This window comes from Triturus cristatus, chromosome 12, assembly GCF_964204655.1.
Source record: "Triturus cristatus chromosome 12, aTriCri1.1, whole genome shotgun sequence".
NCBI classification, from domain to species: Eukaryota; Metazoa; Chordata; class Amphibia; order Caudata; family Salamandridae; genus Triturus; species Triturus cristatus.
Window position 1 is genome coordinate 765,760,283 of NC_140595.1, and position 17,695 is coordinate 765,777,977.

Below are 17,695 nucleotides of genomic sequence, written 5' to 3' on the forward strand. Positions count from 1 at the left end.
CCATGCTGGGCATGGCTTACATTGCCAATGGACATTTGAGTTGTATCATTTTGGTGTGAGCGATGTGACTGTGGGCAGCTTCGAGTGCAGGGACACTTTGTGCGTCGCTGTTCAGTTTGTTACTACCGCCATTCATTTGGCTCTGTGCGCGAACCAAGGAAATCAGTATGCAATGCTCCGTCCTCTAGCTCAGCAGTTTCATCTTAATTGGCCATGCGGTCATTCTGAGGCAGGAGCGGCCTTTTTAGTCCCTTGAAATGCTTTCCCTGTCCACCGCGGTCAGATTTACAACTTTTCCGGGGAATGGCAGACGGTCATTTGTGTGTTCCGTCCTCCATGGTAGGATTGTCCGTGAATTGCATCATGATTTGACTGACGGAAATGCAGAGGGTCATGCGGGAGGATTTTTGCCACGAGCAGGGCGGACTGACGCTTTTTTGTCCGGGATCATAATGGGCCCCTTAATTAGAGCTAGGATTGGCACACACACTTTACCATGGGTCATAAGAGTCATGTATGCGGTTTAGTAATAAATATTATAGGGGGTTTTGAAATGCAATGCACATTTTGAAGGTTGTGTCCGAGAAAATATATATGACACAGGTAATAAGGAATTAAGATTAGTTTGTAAGTGGCCTTTATAGTCATGATATAGGGGCACATGCATCAATCCATTTTGGGATCGCAAACAGTGCGAATCGCAAAAATTGACCGTTTGCGATCGCAAAATGGCCTTTTCTGATGCATGTAACTTTTGGGCAATTCACAATTTAAGTAATCGCAATTTTTTGCAGTTCCCTAAATTGTGAGTGCAGATAGGGAATGGCAATGCGAACTGTGCATTTAGGAAACGATAATTACCATCAACTTCAAGTTGCTGGTAATATGTGCTTACTTCAAAGCATTTTTCAACGTGCTATGTAGCGCACACATGCCTTTAGGGTATGTGTGTGCTTTACATGTGCACACTTGCATTTTTCTGGGGGTGCTTCAGGGGGGCCCTAGGCCCCAAGGCAGCCTTGGCTTTGCATTCGCTATTTGCGATTACCAATTTGGTAATCGCAATCAGCGAATACAATACCATTCATACCTATGTGCCTGTAGGAGTCACAGTACCTAATAGCAATTCGCTATTTGCCGAATTGCGATTAGGTAATGGTAAGGAGAAACTATTTTTTTTGTGATTGCTACATGCATAGCATTTTGCGATTCCCAAATAGCAAATCGGTAAAATTTGCTATTTGGGAATCGCAAAATGCAGGCTTGATGCATGTGCCCCAAGTCATTCTTAACTTAAGCCTGACATTTTGCTGAAAATGGAAGCATTGTTTGAGCTCAGTCAATTGGTTAGAAACAGTCCCTCTTAAAAGCAACCATATATCAACTTCCAATCCTGATACTGTATTCTCATTCACCAATACGAGTTTCGACTAAACAATGGCCATATAGAGCTGTAGACAGACTCCAATGTATCTTCTTATGAATTTATGCTGAAGTGCGAATAGTTCTGCAATAGCAAATATACTTATATGTTTACATTTTTATTTAGTGCTATGAATGGAAACATAGCTCACATATATTAATGTTTGATATTGCATAGATCATATGCTTGTTTGTTTTTTCCTCGTGAATCTTTATAACTCTGAATGGATTTCTATATGTTTGAAAATGAAGGCACTCAGCATGTACATATGAAAACTTTATGATATGAATATTATATGATGGTTTATAGGTTTGTAAGTAATGTTGTATGGCCTTCTAGCAGAATGTTAAGAAATTGGGTGTGACAGCAATATCCCTGGAGGGTTGCTGTTCGGTGTTTGCTTTTACTTTAGAAATCCACATGATAATGATAATTTAATGCTGTGCTGTGATTATATGGGTATTCACTGTAGTTGTGATCAAAGCACAATGTCTGAGAATGCACAAAACAAGGATATCACATAATTGTGATTAATATGTGAGCATATATTTCTGTGGAGGAGCCATTACTCTCTTTCCTTACTTTTAGGGAATAAACTATTGCATAATATTTTTTACTGTAAAATGTACCTGCCATGGATGGAAGTCTAGAATATTTGCACAGGTCTCTTGAAGGGAAACTCCTCTGTCTTGCATGCACATCCTCAAATCCTCCAAACCCTGTGCTGTCGCATAAACAGCATTGTAGATATTGTATGTAATTCTGAAGTCCATCATGCTGTTGATTGGAAGGTTTTCTAGTTTCTCAGCTCCTGTGCAATTCCTACTCTCTTGGTCACTGATTAGAGTTCCCTTGGGCAGCCACTGACAGCCAAACACTGCCTCCCAGAACTTTATCATAAAAGTATCACCTTCTAATGTTGAAGGCTGGATGCTGGTGAAATATTTTTGAAAGCCCGCCATCTCACCACTGCGAATTGCAAATCCTATGGTTCCTGCAAGTATTTTGGAATATTTATCTATGGAGAATGGAGAATATGTTGACCATGATTCACTGGCAATCCAAATCCTTCCAGTTACATTCTGCTTCACAATCTCATCCAGGAGGGGAGGCAGGTATGGCTGGGATGTGAAGACAACAATTGCCTTAGCTGTTGAGTTTTTGATGACTTGAACAATATGAAAGACATTCTTGGCAGGTCGGCTTGGGAGGATGTACTCCTTGAACGCCACACAAGCTTCAGCCTTGATCAACTCTTGTTGTACTAGTTGACTGCCCAACTGGCCATACTTGTCATCTGTGGCTATAATTCCCACCCAAGTCCATCCAAAGTGTATGGCTAACTGGGCCAGCCCAAGGGATTGGATGTTATCACTGGGAATGGTGCGGAAAAATGATGGGAACTGGTTACGGTCACTAAGGAGAGGGCTAGTTGAAAAGTAGCTGATCTTTTAAAAAAAAGAAAGAAAAAGTAAGGGCAGTTGACAAGAAAGAATTCTCGAACAATTTTTGTTTAGATGGCAATATTGAAGTTTTAAATTCAAATATGTGAAGCAAGTCGTAAAAGAGAAAAAAATTAGTATGATCTAAATATGGCCTTAAATGCATAGAAGGTATCAATATTAGAAAAAAACTGATAATTAACTGTAAACACAATTCATAGCATGAATCCATTAGCATAAATTTATGAAATGCAATAAAATAAAACTATAATAACAATTACATCCACAGTGATATGAGTTTCATAATCATTTTGACAATTCCCGAACCATTAAGTACACCTTTATGATTTGACACTAGGGGGTCCATTACGATGGCGGGCGGACAAAGTCCGCCCGCCATTGCAACAGAGCCTGGGATCCGACCGCCGAAATTATGGCAGGCCCGCCATGTGCATTAGGGTGCGCCCGCAACACTGGCGGGTGTATCATGGTCGTTTTACATTGCAGGTGAATCAGCTGGCTGCAGACCCGCTCACAATGTAAAAGGACTGTGCACAGCATTGCCATGCACTATATGGCATGCACCACGTGGTGCCTGTACGTAGTGCATTGCAATGAGGGGGGTACCATAGGTACCCCCATGTGCAACCCCGACACCCTGGGGGCCCACAACGTGCCGCCAACAGCAAGGACCGCATGCCTTTCGATGGCGGCAACACCGCCATGGAAAGGTGAATCTCCGCCTGAATCATAATATGATCTTGCAGACACCACCACCATATTATGCCCCTTTTCCGCCCGGTCGACGAGTCAACCTGCGGAAAGGAGGCAGACGGTCTTTCCGTCTGCCGCAGACCCCTCAGCCATACTAATATAGTGGGGGGGGGTAATTCAGGCATGGATGGCGGGCGGATCGCCCCTGCCACGCCAGCGATGGCTACTGCCGGCCCAGCAGGGGCGATCCACCCAACATCCTAATGGGCCACTAGGTTTTCACTGTAATGAAGGACCAGTATGCACCAGAGTTAGCTAAATTATCCAGAATTATGTGGCACATGGTCTTATGGATTTATTTTGATCCATTTAAGCTATAAAGAACATTCCCTGCTACAATCTGCAAATTGATAGTCAAATTAAGTGAAAATAATGTCCAATTAATATTATAATTCTGATGGTTCTGATCATTCTATGGTGTTTGTGCATCTGTTTTTGAAAGGTAAACAGAACATAATCATTCTAATTCCAATTAATGCTTATTGTTAGCTGCACCTTGAAGAGAACAGCGTCTACATACAGAATGTGTTTTTAACTATGCAAAGGGTATTTGTTTTTCTAAACATCTGCATTCTTAACTACATATAATTATTGAGTTCTTTATTTTTTCCTGCAGACAACCAAATGGTATAGACTTGGATATTGCTTAGTAATTTTCTTTTTTTTAAGTCATAGTTTAACAAAACACATTCTGTCTAGCTAATTACCCCCCAAAAAACGTTTCATATAAAAACCATGGGCCTGATTCAGAAAGGTAACTTACACTTTAGAGAAATTTACACTTTTGAGTAGGTTTATTACTTTTTGGATATTCCCAAAGTCTGGGGGTTCAATTACTGCAAAATTGTAACTTATATCTCTCCACTAAATTGAAGGGCATGGGACGATTCACAAAACATAGGGATTATTCACAAAGGTAATGTGCAGATGTAAGTTACTCTTACACTTTTGAGTGACTGTACATTTCTTTGATGAACCAAAAGTAGAAAAGTCACTCAAAAGTGGAAGACTAAAGTTAAGGTGTAAATTACTCAAATTTGTAAGTTACCTTTGTGAATAGCCCCTTAGATGTTGTTATATGTTTGTACAAAACATACAGCAAAATACAGTTTTTGTACAATTCCTGATTATGAAGACCACTGCCCGATGATGACAGAGGAGAAAGAAATGCTTTGGATGAAGACATTGTTAAAATGTGACTGCATAGACAAAAACTAATTAATGGAAGACATTGATGCACTACTCACTGAATTGGCAAAGAAGGCAGATCAAAATTTATGAAGCAATTTAAAGAACAAATGCCAGCTCATCTTGAAAAACATGAGAAAGAAATCACAACTAAGAGAAAAACTGAAGATTTTGTATGATAAAGAAGGCTACATACAAAAGCACATTTTTACATTTGCTAAAAGGTTTGACCCATTAAGTAGGGTACTTACAAAACTCAGAAATAAACAACATGTTGACACCACATCAAACTCAACAGATGTCAGTACTTCATTCTCAGATGTAGCTTCTGTTCATTCAACAGAAGGAAACACCAGACATACAATTCTGTTTTAGGTGAGTATCACCTTCCAAGAACATCAAAAAATACCTTTTCAATGGAAAGTATGGCTTCATTTTGGCCTCTTCCTCCTATTTCTACTGCCCATGGCCTGGCAGTGTACCCAAACAAACATGCATCCTATGAAGTCCTGAAGCATACCCCATTCCAGTTGACTTAATTATTGTTCTTTTTATTTAATTTATGAACTGCTTGAAACTCAGTTTCAAACTTGCAATTTTTTATTTATTTGAAAACTTGCATGCATGTTTTTTTATATTTTATTAAAATGTTAGTTTTGATTTGATCCTTTGGTTTGTCTGAAGAAATATTGCAGATAAATATAGCCATAAAACTATTGAGATATACTTTTGTGTAAAGTTAAAAACATTGACTACAAAAATATAGACCTCAACATCATAAAAAAAATGGGTATCTATATTGAATTTTTACACTTATAAACTATATTAACTTCAAACATATATTCACTCTGTAAGCAATATTACATGTCAAATGTTATAAATTACAAACATAATACATAATTGATTTTTTTTTTTAAATAATAAGCAAAATCTTTCAAAAATATTATTTAACCATAAGTAATAAAATAAGTAATAACACTAATTATAACATCAAACAGTATAAAAAGTGTATACAATACCAACATACAATTATAGTAACAAAAACATTGTGAAAATAAATGATACAAAAATAATTTACGTTAAACTAACTTTTTTAATTAAAACAAAAACCTTCTAAAATACACATTTGGAGCGGTAACCTTCACTATGCCTACTTATGCCCGAGCAACAGTGGGCTTTGGAGGCTCAGATTTACTACTCCCACTCTTCTATTTTCACTCCAGTGTAAGCAGAAGTAGGGAAAGTGTTGGACTTTGTAGGGGCCCAATTTAAATATTCTCACCCCAATCTAAGCAACTATAGGGAAAATGATGGACGGGGGGGTGGATGGTGTTAGGATTTACTATCTTCACTCCCATATAATCAATAGTAGGGGAATGTTAGAGTTTGGAGGGGTTAGATGTACTATTCTTACTTGAGCATAAGCAAAAGTGTTTGGAAGAGTCAGATTTATTATTCACACACCAGCATTAGCAAAAGTAGGGACAGTGGTTGACTTTCCCTGGGTCAGATTTACTATTCCCATTCCTAAATTTTTACTATAAAGCTCTTAAATATTTAAAAAAACTGATGAAAAATAAACATTTAAAGAATACATTTTATCCAATAAATATAAAAAGTTAAACTAAATTCATATGTTATATCAAAAAATGAGATGTGAAAGTTTAAAACAATATTAAAAGTGTTTCTAATTAAAACACTTCCCTCCCTCCTGCCCTGCAAAAACACCGACAAACGATACAAATATTAAAACGAAATAACTGTTATAACACTGCAAAACTATTAATGTTAATCTAATTATTTTATACAACTCTTAACATTAAAACAATTAATGAATATAACACTAGTGACACAATTTAATAATTAAATATACTAATAAATAAATTAACTCTTAATTACAAATCAAAGAATATTAACAACATTTAATTTAATGTAAAAAATTAATTATCAATTAATAAATTACATAAAAGTAAGTTATAAATTAAAAGCAATAATTTGCATTTGTAAAGATTTCCTACTGACACAAGGACCCGCTACTAAATAAAACATTTGTAATTAATAAACAAAAAGTTATAAAAAATCGCGAACTATACCTAAATTAATCTCAAATATTATTACCACTAATGACATATAATACTAACATGAATAATTGATCAAGTTAAATACAAAACAATATTTTATACAACTATATCAAATACAACAATAGTCTGTACAACTGTATTTTAAAAAAACAATAATAAGTTAATAAAAAGACAATATTGACACTTTTTATATTCTGCTCCAAAATATTTTTTGTCATTCAATTTTTATTTGAGTAGGTGAAAAGCAGGAATTACAATTCATATAACTAATCAACATCTTTCAAAGCACAAAGAGAAATAATAATCGAATATATCTCTATACTCTATGCAAACAATGCAATACTATGATTCCAAAATAAGTTAAGTAGCAGATATAAAATACTTTTTTTTATAATTCATCATACCCTAATAATTTCCCTTATAAAATTAATTTCTTAATGACAACATACTACAATTAATAAATACCAGCATCTCGAATAGCAGCTAGAAAAATACCTGAGAAAAAATATTATAATAAATATTTGCAAAAGTGCATTGTGCAAAAAAAGTGCATTTGCATTGTTTAAATTTTCAGACCATACATCCTGTAACACTATTTTTTCCAAATATTACTTTTTGATAGTAATTAAAAATAGCAAACTTAGTAAATTTTAAGCACCTTCCAACTCATCTCCATAAAATAAATATGTAAAATACGTAAAATATGCTACTACTAATCCGAAGGTAAGTTCCTGATATAAAGTGCTAAGTGTTATTTTAACCAGTAAGCATATCTTATTATTTCCCACTTCCAGTGCCACTAGCCATTAAGAGCAGAATACTGAGCATCTTGCTTTTTAATATTACCCTCAATCTGTATTTTAGCTCCCAAGAAGCAAAGAGGGTGGAATTCATTATCATATCCATCATCATCATCATCATAGAGAAACCTAACCATATTCCTTGTCCCACAATATTTTCTCAGCTCCTCTCCTTTTACTTAACAGTCTACTAATAGCTCCATGAAATCTCACTGTAGAGCCTGGTCCATGGCCCTCTGTCCGCAAGATTTGTAGATTTTCACTGTGGGGCACACATCAACACTCTCTTGATGGGGATGGTTGTCTCATGGAGAGTTTGATCATTTTCCCCTTTCCTCACATACATTTTCCTTTTTTTGTCACTCTTCTATTGTTGTACTTGCACCCACCATCATGATATTGCCATATTGTCTTGATTGCTCTTTTCCTAATTTCTCTACTATTTCAAATTGGTGTTTTGGATGGCATTTTGGAGTGACTCTGTAGAACATTGTAAATAGTAGCTGTGTGGATGCATCATGCTTGTTTTGAAATATGCTGTTGGGTGTATAATGGTGGCCATAAATGTGATCCACGGCGGGTGCTTGGATGTAGGAAGATATACATGCTCACAAATGATGGTGTCTATGTTGGTATATGATGGTGCCTGTGTGATCTTTCCATCATGGATATATAAATGGATGTTGGTGGATGTGGGTCTAAGAATCCGGCTGTGTGATTGTCTGATATTTGGGACGTGGGGATCTACTGGAAGTTTTTATCTTTCTTTCTTTAATCTTTATTTCGACTACGATGAGTCATAAAAGATAACACCAAAAAACATAAATTCCACAATTATAACACAATTGGACATAAAATTTCATAGTTTTTACAATCAAGAAAAAAGAAAAGAGTATATCCATCATACAATTATGATTGGAAAAGCCACTAATCACGTTAACAGACATAGTTTGCATCATTCGTTCTAGCAGAGAAGTGTAAAACTAGATGGTATCATATTTACAATGTTTTTATCACATTTAATAGTGGGTGTGTTCTTATCCAGGGCATTCTGTGGTGTGTCTGCAGCAGTTGGAGGGTGCTTGATTTTCCTATTTTCTCTTCTACAGAGGTTAATGTCTTTCTCTACCATCTTATCGCTCGGACCCCTTTGTAGTGAAACATCAGAAGAGTCCTAATTGTTCTATATTCTTTTCAACTTCATCAGAGTAAATGAGGCGAGAGCAGTCTTTCACACTAGTGACAAGCAGCTAATTCCGATATTCGATAAGCTTCTCAGATTTGCCACACTCTTAACGGCTATGTTTCCGCCACTTTGCATTGGGTGAATAAAAAGTTTCTAAAGCTCAATGGTTCCAAAACAAACATTCTATTTTGGGCCAAGAAGCCCTATGGCCCCCTTTTCTCTTGTCCACTAATATGTAAAAAACACTTTGCGGGTCATTATGATGGCAGGCGTACTTGAGTCCGCTCGCCATTGTTGCATTGGTTGGGACCCCCCGCCAGTCATGCGGTGGTCCTGTCAATCAAATTACGATTCACCCGCCAGTATGGCGGGCGCATGTCGGGGCTTTAACATTGCGGGCGGTGCTGCTGGCTGCAGCACCGTTCGGAATGTTAAAATGACATGCAGCGCATTTCCCTGCACTACAGGGAAATGTTGGGGGTACCATGGGTACCCGCCAGTGCACCCCCCACACCGAGGGGGCTTGCAGCGGGCTCCCGAATAAATCTCCGCCAGCCTTTCCATGGCATATTCACCGGCCATGGAAAGGCTGGCTGAAGCCAGCATTGTAATCTGGCAGACGGTGCCTGCTAGGCACCGCCACCACTTTACAGTTCCTGTCCGCTCCACCAGGCAATCATAATGTGGTAGAAGCGTGGCAGGGAAATTGGCAGTGAGATGGTGGAGGGCCTGCCACCACACGGCTGGCGGGGGCGGGCCTTCCGCCATCTTAATCAGGCCCTTCGCCCTTATAAAGGTGAAGAGGCATGGCTTACTTCTTCATACTCAATCTCTCTTGCCGGATCAATACTGCAGTCTACTCCTGCTGCCACAAGGTGAGAGTTATAAGGAAACTTTCAGTTTATCCCCTTCCAGATCAGTCTTCTAGTTGCTAATGCTGGAATTATGTCCAGTCTTGACTATGAACAGGCTTTTCATCTAGGCCTTCCTGCCTGTTCTATCAAAACACTACACTACAGGGAACTCAGTTGTTTGTCTTGTTCACACTATAAGGACATTTCATGATGTCTCTGAAGCAAGCATGGTGCTTCACTGGCTTCTGTTTGCCCGGCATGTCCATTGCACTCTGCTTTGCATATGAGATGGATCCTAACACAAGTAAAGTGAATTGAGTAGTTATATCTTTAGGCACTCCCTCATCCCTTGTTCTCTGCTCTTTTTTGATGTTGCATTGTTCCTTTGAGTTCGGTGTGGGGGATGCTCCTTTTCTCCTATCACCTATGCTTTGGAATTAAGAACAATAGAGCTCCTAGGCGGAGGTTTCCTTTAGAGTTTTTAGCGGAATTCCATTCTTACTGCCATAATGGCTCTGGACCCAATTCTGTATGCGTAGATAAATTCCATTGAGTGGATGGCCGTGTTTTGGTGGGTTGGTATGTTTGTATATTAATAATAATTTTGTTGACTTATCATGTTAGCTGCAGGGATGTAAATATGATCATAAGTGCGTTGGTGTATGCAGAAATTAAGTAATTTTATATTGTGTATTATTTAAGTTTTTGTTTCTGAAAGCAGTTTACATTTAGAAGACAATATGCTTTGGGTGGGAATTAAGGTTGAATTGGTACAGTGTAACTGTGACACAAGGGAAGGTAGCACTGCAACGCTTGCATTTCATAACTTTCAGCTTTCATTGAAAAACCTCTCTCAACATATCAGTCAAACCTTAACTCCATTTGAGCTGTAGATTTTTGGGGGAAATGTCATAGGTCTTTTAAAAAAAATATGTAAAGTTGTGTGAATGTGTGATGTTGAGTGTGTCAGCATATGAAGTTGGCTGCATGGAAGTATGGTGCAAATGTGTTGATGTATGATGGTTGTTGTGTGGATGTTTAAAGGTGGGTGTGTGAACATATGATGTTGTTTGTTCTGACAAATGATTCTGGAAGTGTTATGCGATACTGGATGGAGGGAGCTAAAAAACATTAAAAAAGCAAACAGCGGGTAACCTGCCACCTGACCCTGATTTCCAATTGGGACCCACTCCTCCATGGCCAAATAATGCTGCCTGTAAAATAAAATGCCCACCCTATTCTCTATTACTACTTGGAAACAATAACCAATATCTATTGCTATGAATAATTTTTATTAGAGAGGTTATATTATATTTTTAATAGTACAGTATATATACATTAGAAGATTTATGTCAGCGATTGTTTGCAAATATTTGTATGAGGTCACACAATACTTGATTAAAACTAAACAATAGAATAAGAAACATTCAATAACTGGATACGCTTAGGTAGTAGAATGGTTCTTTTTAACAAACAGTGTCTAATGTAACTTGTTTTGTCTGTTTACAATGGTTGATGGGTATGTCTCACAATATTTTCATTTCTTGCTGTAGTTGTGCAGCAGGCAAGCAGCAGCTTTTACGAAGAATGAATTATAGGAGATTGTAGCTGAATGGCCTGCAGACATGGTGCCATATTTTTAACAGAAAAATACAGCCATTTGATTAAATGTGAGGAATTTAAAGTGAAGAAACATGCTTCTTAAAATACTAAGATGTAATTAGCTTAATGGAAAATGGCGAGAAGCATTGACTCAATGTTTCATAGAAATATTTTTCTTAACTTTAAAATCCTCCCATTTAAAAAAAATGACTATTTGTCAGTTACAAATATGGCACGGTGTCTATTGCCCATTGGGAGCAAGAGGCCTGCTGATTGTAAATGCAACACTATAAAGTGGGAGAAAATTAAAATGAAGACTTAACTTAACCATTAAGACACTCTTCAGTTTAATTTTCTACCTTTTAAAAACATTCAGAAACATCATTTTGTTCTCACTCTCCAATATTGAGCTGACAAGGAATTTTATTTTATATATAAACACCTCAGTGCTTCAGATCTTTACCTCTGTGCCCTGGGTCATTAATCTGACTCCAGCACTGTTCATTATCAGTCCCTGCTATCTGCAGCCACCTGAAGATAATAATGTAAAATAACCACAGTCTTCCCTTACAGTGTGACCCTGTGCTTATTCATAATGAACTCAAGACTATGAGCTACTCTGAAGGTGTCTGGGATTAACTGGTTGGAAAGATCTAATCTACAGTAATCAAATGTTTAGAGAACAGTTATACCCAGGACTATTGTGTGGCCCTAAATAACCAATGAACACTTCTTGGATTGGTACTTTGTTATTTAGTAGATCAGGTAGTAAATTTACTAAAGGTGTCAGTTCTCCAAACATCACCTCTTCGTTAGTTTGTCCAGTGCACCTTGATTAGCATTAATAACTGTGCAATGTCAGACTCACATTTAAATGAAGTATTGATCCCAAGATGTTCAGTTATGGAAGAGTAATCACATATGTTTCAAAATCTAAATTGCTTGGTTACAAATTTAAGATAAAAATGGTTGGTTGGTGTTGTACTGTTACCGTAGTGTTTAATAAACAGATATACTGTTTGCAAATCTTACTTGAGAGTGTACTTTAATAATGCATGTTCGATAAAGGCCTTTTTACCCATAGTGGCAAATCATTTTCACTTAATAAGACAGAGAATAGTGATACAGTTTCTTGAATGTCAATGTATGAATACGTTTTGTGTCCTGACTCTATTGCTAAAAAACATTTTATCTTTGTTTTGTGTATTTTTCTCAAAGGTAAGTTTTACTAAAGTGAATGTACATTTAGAACTTATTTTGTCCTGCTTTGCTGACTTTCAGAAAAGGCAAGATTATTTGTTTAAGTGTTTCATTTCTAGACAACTTCATGCTCTAACATTTTAGTTATCAAATGTTTTAAATGTCAATCAATTAGCATTTGTAGAGCGCAGCACTGTCACCCCAAAGGCTATCTGGGCACTGGAGTGCAGGTCTCTGTAAAAAAGCCATGTCTTGAGCTTCTTTCTGAAGTCCGCCAGGGAGGAGTCCTGAGGGGAGTGATGGGCGCTAGGTGGCAGGAGGAGCAAAATGACAGGAAGAGGGCAAGAAACGAGCAGAAAAGCTAAACAGTGGGCAAAGAACAAGCAGTAAAAAGCCAAATGGAAGGCAAGAAACAAGCAGAAAATGTAAAAAGAGGGAAGAAATTAGCAGAGAAAACAAACAGAGGGCAAGAAACAAGCAGAAAAGGCAAAAAGAGGTTAAGAAATGAGCAGAGAAGTGAGAAACAAAGGACAAGAAATGAGCAGAAAAAAGCAAAACAGTGGGCAAGAAACAAGCAGAACAAAGCCCAACAAAGGGCAAGAAATTAACAGAAAAGGGAAAAAGAGAGCATGGAACAAGCAGAGAAAGCAGAAACAGAGGGCACGAAACATGCAGAAAAGGCAAAAAGAGGGATTGGAAAGGAGCAGAGAAGTCAGAAACAGAGGGCAAGAAACAAGCAGAAAACGCACAGAGGGCAAGAAACAAGCAGAGAAAGCACAAACAAAGGTCAGGAAACAAACAGAAAAAAGCAAATAAGAAGGCAGGAAATGAGCATTAAAAGCCAAACAGAGAGCAGGAATGAGGAGAAAAGGCAAAAAGAGGGCAAGAACTTAGCAGCGAAGACATAAACAGAGGGCAAGAAACAAACAGAAAAGGCAAAAAGAGGTTAAGAAATGAGCAGAGAAGGCACAAACAGAGAACAAGAAATGAGAAGACAGGGCAAAAAGAGGGTAAGAAACGAGCAGAAAAGCAGAAACAGAGGACAAGAAATTATCAAAAAGGCAACAAACGAGCAGAGAAGGCACAAACATAGTACAAGAAACGAGAAAACAAAGCAAAAGAGGGTAAGAAACGAGAAGATATGGCACAAACAGAGGTGAAGTAATTAGCAGAAAAAGCAAACCAGAAGGGAAGAAACAAGCAGAAAAAGCAAAACAGAGGGCCAGAAACATGCAGAAAAGGCAAAAAAGGGCCACAAACTACCAGAAAAGGCAAAAAGAGGTCAAGAAACGAACAGAGAAGGCATAAACAGAGGGGAAGAAATAAGTGGAGAAGGAACAAACAGAGGGCAAGAAACAAGCAGAAAAATCAAAACAGAATGCAAGAAATGAGCAGAAAAGCCCAGTCAATCCACTCCTCTGCAGCCAACTCTAAATCCCTCCTATCTTAATGATTAGTGCAACCATGCCTTTTACAAAAGCTGCTGAAGCTTACCTGCAATTAATTTCTATCTTCGATCCTGAGAACCAGCGAGGCAGTAAAGAAAGAAGCAACAGCATTGGCAGGAGCCAGGAGGCAAAGGGCAGCACCCACAAGGGAAAAGGCAGCAAGCAGGAAACAATAGGGAGGCGAAAGGCAGCAAACAGGAACCAAAAGGCAGCAAATAGGAGGTGAAATGCAGCAGTGGAGATGTGCCACAAACAGCCGATGCAATGTGAATGGTATTTAACAGAGTGATTTTTGTCTTGGTTTCTGAATATGTGGATATTTTCAAGTGTTATCACTTTAGGAAGTAGTAAGATACTCAAGGCAAGATCAAGAGCTTTACTTCTAGGGAGTCATTGATGGCTTGTCATTGTACCAGGCAGAACTGTAAGAAAATGGGTAATTATCTGAGGGGGTGAAAAACCAATTTAAATAATATTCGCATTGCTTGTCGGGGTGAACCACAAACCTCCCTAAATAAACCTCAGCTCAACCCTCTGGTAGCTATTGCACACAGCAGACAGGTTTAACTTTAGAGGCAGTGTGTAAGATATTTATTCAGTTCATAAACAAAACACAAGAAAATTCCCAAACAAATTAATAAAAGTAAAGAATGTTTAGTAGAAAAACTGATAAAAGCAACCCGTCGAACCAGAGTTATGATTTTTTAAAGATTAATGTCAAGGCCAAAAAAACATTAAACGCTAACCATGGTCAACTCGTTGTGCAAGTCCAGACTAAGGGTATTTTTTAAGCCAGATTGAAATGGAGTATGGTTCCTATACAAGGACCAGGTTCGTCCGGGTCAAAATGTTACCTTGGCACTCAGAGACTTTAGGGAAGTCAGAAACCTTCAGCGGAACCAGGCAGTAGGCTGGAGACAAAAGGAGATTCACTTTTTGTGGGCTTCTCTGGAGAAAAAAAAGAGAAAGCAGTGCAAAAGAGACATGTGTCCCGATGTATTGTTTTATTCATTGACATCAGCTATGGGCTGTCCAAAAAGCAGCTCCCAGAAGGCTTGTGTGCTCATTCCACCAAAGCAAAAGTTGCTACCACTGTGCTAACATGCATTGTGTAAGTTTTGGGCATCTGCCAGGCTGGTACATTGGCGGCTGCCACATGTTCACGAAGCACCACTGGCAGGGTAGCCTGATGCAGCGGAATGGGCACTTCAGCTGTGCAGTCCTGCAAGATTTTCTGGTCTGAGCCATTCCACAGACACAGGAACTGAGGAGGTACTGCTTTGGTACTTATTCGGAAGGTGAGGAATCTGTGGCTAGAATTACCTATCACAAGAATGAGCTACTTACCTTTGGTAATGCCCTTTCTGGTAGAGATTCTATCTAACCGCAGATTTCTCACTGACCCACCTTTCTCCCTGTTCTGTAGAATGAGCTGAACTCACAATGTTCATTAATAAGATTCCAATTTAGAAATCTGCACACTGGCATATTCTGATATATATGGGCTTCATGTCTGACAGTGCCAACAGAGATAAAAAAGAAACGGATATAAATGCGCAGAGGTGGCACAGATATAGTGGCCATGATGTTACATCATAGGCGCTACAGATCCAACAAGAAGCCTCACAATGTCACCCACTGACCCACAAGGGATTTGCTATATAACATTCTCTGGATCTAGTGTGGCACCTGATTTATTCACAAGGTGAGAAGTCTACGCTTAGATAGAGTTTCTACCAGAACAGTCATTATCAAAGGTAAATTACTTGTTCAACAGGAGTGTGTAGCCAGGAGTTTTTGTGTGGTTGGTAATGTGCAAAATGGAGAGTGTGTGTGTATGTGTGTGTGCGCGTGTATGTGTGTGTGTGTGTGTGTTTGTGTGAGTATGTGAGATCTAAAATTGCAGAAGTAAAATATTTAGGCTGTGTGTTAAACCATTCTAGGATGAGTTTTCTCTTCTGTGTATATGTCACTACTGCTGAATTGTGAGAAAGAAACATGTGGGATGTGTGACTAGGATTGTGTTTTTTCAATATTTAAAATACATTTCTTTTTGGTAAGATAAAAGCGACATGAAGCATAAAACAGATCAGCACACAATCTTGTAATTTACATCTTCAAATCTATAAAACAGGAAAACTCCTATTCTGAAATGTTTGCCGCCTGTGCGGAGTATTTCAATAAATCTGATGTTTCTTCAGTCATTTTGAAGATATTCATTCTATGGTTGTTTTCTGCAAAACTGCTGTCAAACTCACATAATACACCAGCCATGTTTTTGGGAGACAAGTCTGTGGATAGCATCCAACTGACGAAAACTCTCAGCCATCTCTTCTTTTTCACCATTATCTGGAAACAGAGAATTCATGATTGTGCTAGGTATAAGTTCTTCACTCATGCTGTGAAACTGCATGATAAGTCATTCTTTTTGAATCTGTGCAGAACCTGTTTCAAAATAATAAATCCGTATTTGTAAAGCGCAAACTACTCACCCTTGCGGGTCTCAAGGAGCTCGGGCCGTCGTGGAAATTAAGTGAGCTATTCACCAGAGTCACATGGTGCTGAGCTGAGCAGCCGTCAGAGCCGGGTATTGAACCGTGTACCCTGTGCACCAAAGTTGGCTGCCCTGGCTGCTGCACCACACCTTTCCACTAAAACGAAGGACTCAGCTCAGAAGATTGTCCTAGTCATTTTTGTCAGTAATTAATTTCCCTTTCATTTTTTTTTCTAAGGTTAGATGTTTCTCCTCCATTCAATTTAAGTTCTGGCGCTTTTCCTGACAATCTTTAGTATGTACCATTTTACTTGATTTATGCCTACCAAGTTCACATTTTTAAACCTGAACTCAATGATATCTTCTTCTGCGGATCAAGATTCTTCCTTATGCTCAAAGTCAAAGGACTAGACTCATCAACATCAACTTTAGTAACAGTGTGATGTTGAACACGTTGTACAAAAGGTTTCATCTAAACGGTACTTGTAGAAGTCCAATCTGACAGAACTGAAACATTCTCCTCACAGAGATGTGCATTTTGTGCCTTCAAATACATTTTATTAGAGTTTGGTTTCTTCTTTGTTTTTGACTTCACCTCATTTAGACTTGTCCACTACTTATGTTTTTTCAAAATTAAGTTGGTGGTATCAAAAACAATACGTATCTTGCTTTCACATAGAAGGAACTGTAGTTTTGTTAACACTGGTTTGTAATTGAATTAATCCTGAAGAACCTTATAAACGGCTTCAGTAAATCTCTGGTCACTTTTGTGATAAGCTCAATATCAGAAGCAAATTGAATTTCTGCAATATTGGAAGAGGAAGGCATAAAGGCATAACTGATAATAGGCAAGAATGCTGCTGGATCACTATTGATTAATTCAGAATAATTCACATCTCTGTGATAATTTAGCAAATGAAGACCTGGCTCTAACTGTCCGTAAACATGCCTTAAATACCCCTGTTGCCATTTTCTTTTTTGCAAAAAGATTGCTTATATAAGTATGGATTTCTTCACAGTGGGTTAGGATAACCCCTCAGGAACATGGGGAATAGGCCGGTGTGCCTGCATCTCATCAAATGAGTGAGTTAATGTTAACCTTAGAGTTGAGGTACATGGGAGTCATTGCCAACCCTCAGTAGGTCCTCGATTTAACAGCAGTGACGCAGATGTAGGAATCCATTTTGCAGAGTATGTTGACTG

At 38.2% G+C, this 17,695-nt stretch overlaps 1 protein-coding gene and 1 pseudogene across 1 annotated transcript in view; both read right to left on the reverse strand.

Moving 5' to 3' along the window:
* The window catches only part of LOC146782763 (vomeronasal type-2 receptor 26-like), a 128,471-nt gene that overhangs the window by 104,264 nt on the left and 6,512 nt on the right, over window positions 1-17,695 (reverse strand). The window lies entirely within an intron of this gene.
* LOC146782764 (centrosomal protein of 44 kDa-like) lies at window positions 1,832-17,462 on the reverse strand (annotated as a pseudogene).